Source organism: Rhagoletis pomonella, unplaced genomic scaffold (assembly GCF_013731165.1).
Source record: "Rhagoletis pomonella isolate Grant_MI unplaced genomic scaffold, Rhpom_1.0 Rhpom_scaffold_00004, whole genome shotgun sequence".
NCBI classification, from domain to species: domain Eukaryota; kingdom Metazoa; phylum Arthropoda; class Insecta; order Diptera; family Tephritidae; genus Rhagoletis; species Rhagoletis pomonella.
Window position 1 is genome coordinate 2,215,407 of NW_023458558.1, and position 3,513 is coordinate 2,218,919.

At 32.3% G+C, this 3,513-nt stretch overlaps 1 protein-coding gene across 3 annotated transcripts in view; it reads right to left on the minus strand.

Annotated features, from left to right (window-relative positions):
* Positions 1-3,513, minus strand: part of LOC118736801 (UNC93-like protein MFSD11) — a 49,465-nt gene that overhangs the window by 25,850 nt on the left and 20,102 nt on the right. The window lies entirely within an intron of this gene.

Consider the following 3,513-nt stretch of genomic DNA (forward strand, 5'->3'; position numbering starts at 1 on the left):
GGCGTGGCTACGCCCATTTTCCAAAAATTTATAATATTCTTATTTTTTGTCTAAAACTTATTATAAATATCAATTTTGAGTGAATAATCTCCAGTAGTTACTAAAATATCGCAGTTTTCGTATTTCTGAAAATTACCGTTATATGGGAGGTGGGCGTGGTTAAAGTCCGATTTCGGCCATTTTCAATACCAACCTACCTTGGATTAAGGGAAACCTACATGCCAAATTTCGTTGAGATATCTCAATTTTTGCTCGAGTTATCGTGTACACGGACGGACGGACAGACGGACAGACGGACAGACAGACATGGCTTAATCGATTTCTCTATTCATTCTGAGCATTTATGTATACATTTGTCTATATCTATCTCGATTCGTTTTGGCTGTTACAAACAACCGTTATGTGAACAAAATTAATATACCCTTGTGCACAAGTGCGCTCGGGTATAAAAATTGTAAATGCTATATCACTTTTTTAAAGGTAGAAAAGGCAAAAAAGGCAAATACCTTAAAAAAGGCAAAAAAAAAGGCAAATATCTTAAAAAAGGCAACATCAAATGTGTATATATGGAATCAGGGAAAGCTAAATCGTGGACATTCTTAATCGAATATACTCTATCTCTTTAGCAGAAAAAAAGGCAATTTCCATAAAATCCGTTCCCTGATTATAAGTTAAAAAATATTAATCAACATTTAATTATTATTATCCGATTTTTATTTTTTTAATCATAAATAATATTTTTTTTTTTGATTTCTACTAAATAAAATAAAACAAAAGAAATCAAAGTTTTTGTTTTTTTAATTGACGTTATATTTTTTCCGGGATGTGTATTTGTATCACAAGAAACCACCTGTGTGTCATCTCATCTATACATAAAAATACGTATGAAATTTTTTTAAAAATTTGATATTTGATAAATAAAATTGAGGTTCCTTTCTAGATCTGATTTCGAAAGCTACTGAAGACATTTGGTTTTAAGTTTACCTGTAAGTTCGCTGAACATTTTCCTGGCGGGCTTCAAAATTGTAATCCGCAAAAGGAGTAAATATTTGTGAAAATTCAAAAGTGTATTTAAAGTTTTCGCCGAGTATATATTAAGTTAATTGAAGGCAATTTACTCTTAGGTGGCGCGATTAAAGCGACATCCTGAGACTTTGTTGAAAAAACTGTAAAATTTTATAACAATCAAGGAGCAGAAATACATATTTAGCCATTTCAGACTTTTGTTCATGTTGGAAAACCATAAGGAGAGCTACAAGCAAAAAAACTTGAGACCTAATGAGTAATGGAAACCAAACAATTTAAAAGATAAATCGTTTCTCTTTTTAAAAACAAATTTTAGGTATTATCTTATGCAAATTAATACACTGTAAAGCTCAAAGTGAATGGTGGTGTTATGGCTGAATGCCCGCATGCAGCTTGGCTATGTACATACGTATATATTATATGCAAACATACATACATACATATCTACATATTTGGAAATGCACTTACGAGTATGTTTTGGTGGGCTCGTCTCTGCTTTAAATGTGGCAACTGCCATGCATTTTAATGGTGAAATATGTACACACATATATACCTACATACTGATGTATGTACATTAGGGTAGGCTGAACTGTGAGGGAAGGCCTTATATTCAATCTTATTTAAATAGCAATAAATATCTAGTAATTGTATGGGACATGAGAATATGGTTCACGCTTTAACAAAAATCATATAAATCGCACTTTCAAACTTTATAAAGGATTTGGAGGAAATCCACAAATTTTTAATTAAATTTCGAGCTTTTTCACCAGAACTCTTTAAAATTTTTAATTTTTTTGGGTATGCAGATAAAAAGTTGTTGTTGTTGTTGAAGGCGTTTTGAACTTTTTTCCATATAAACATGAATTTTTCGTGTAAGAAAAAAATAAAAAAGTCAACGCCAGTTTTCCTAAATTTCTCTTTTTATATAAAAAAAAATATGAAAAAGCCGCCAGCAAACAAAAAAAATTTTAAAAATCAAAGTCGCACTAGACTAGTTTTACAAAATTTTTAATTTAAAAAAAAAAATCCTGGTTAAAAAGCTAGAACTTAGATACAAATTTGTAGAATTTTTAAAAATTCTTTATAAAGTTTGAAAGTGTGATTTATATGGTTTTTGCTAAAGCATGAGCCATATTTTTATAAAAAATTAAAAAAAAATTGCTTGAAAAACATTGTAAGTATTAAAAACGAAACACCATTCATCCATTTTTGACCACCACTGTATTTATCAGATTTCAAAGCCCTTTAAAAAATCCTGACGCCCGGGAGAAAAATTAAAAGCACAGTTTTACGATATTTGGCCCATGGTTTCGCGAATATGTTCATTTTTTTGTATGTAAAATTGACTATCGCAGGGCAAAAAAGGGCAGGGAAAAGTGGCGATTTAACATTGGTATATTAGTTATAGGGTATTTACATGATTCAACTTTCACAGCCGATTAGTTGAACCAAAAGTTGAACGAAAGCAGGCAGCCGACCAACTTAATTGTAAGCGATTAGTTGAAAGGCCGTTTACACCAGGCGATTGTTGCTTTCAACTAAAAATCGCCTCATGTGAAAACGACCAATAAATGAAAAAAAAAACACAAATGGATTAGAGCTCTTGTTAATCGACTAATCGACTAATCGGTTAATCAATTAGCAAAGGTTAGTTAAAAAAATTGTCGACTTTACTTAGTGCCGATTTCACGAATATGGAGCAATTTAAGTGAAAAATAATTTTTTGAATTTCCATATTAAATTCGATTAAAAAAATTCGTTTTCACTTAAATTCGAATAATTTCGGTTAGTAGATTTTCAGACTACTCGATGGTGAGCGGTTTGTCGAAAGTAAACGATTATTCGAATTTGAGCATCGGTAATGCAGTAATTCAGATACGAGTGCAATTGAAATTGAATAAGAACTTATATGAATTAGTATAGTGAATGCACAACCGCCGAGGTGGTACCATGAAGATATCCAGGCTAGTTTTATATGTTTTCTGTATTCTACGCTCTCGGAGCCAAACAAGTAAGCAAACAAAGCAAACGAGTTTGACATTCACGGGAACCGAGTGGTCAGAACTGTGTACTTAAAAATCATTTTTATTCTTATTGATATGTAAACATCCTTGCCCTCTCGATATGGGCAAATGAAAACAAATCGAATCAACTGTTCTAGTTCGGGACTTTTTTCGGCGTAATTTCGGGACTTATTTCGCAACCAGTTTGGTCATAGTTTCTGATTTCATTTCGATACTAGTTCGGAACTAGTTCGGGCCTTTTTCGGGACCATTTCGGGTTTAGTTCGAGACATAGATGTTTACGTATCAAAATTCATGAGTGCCTGGTACTCACGCTTTCTTGCCAAAGTCCACTACGCGAAAGTCCGCAAGCTCTTAGCAACTTACATATGGATGTAAGCCCGTTACTAATTTCATGTGAGCATTGGTTCTGAATTTTAGATTTTTTAGAACATTTTTCAGCCATACGACTTGATAATAAAAA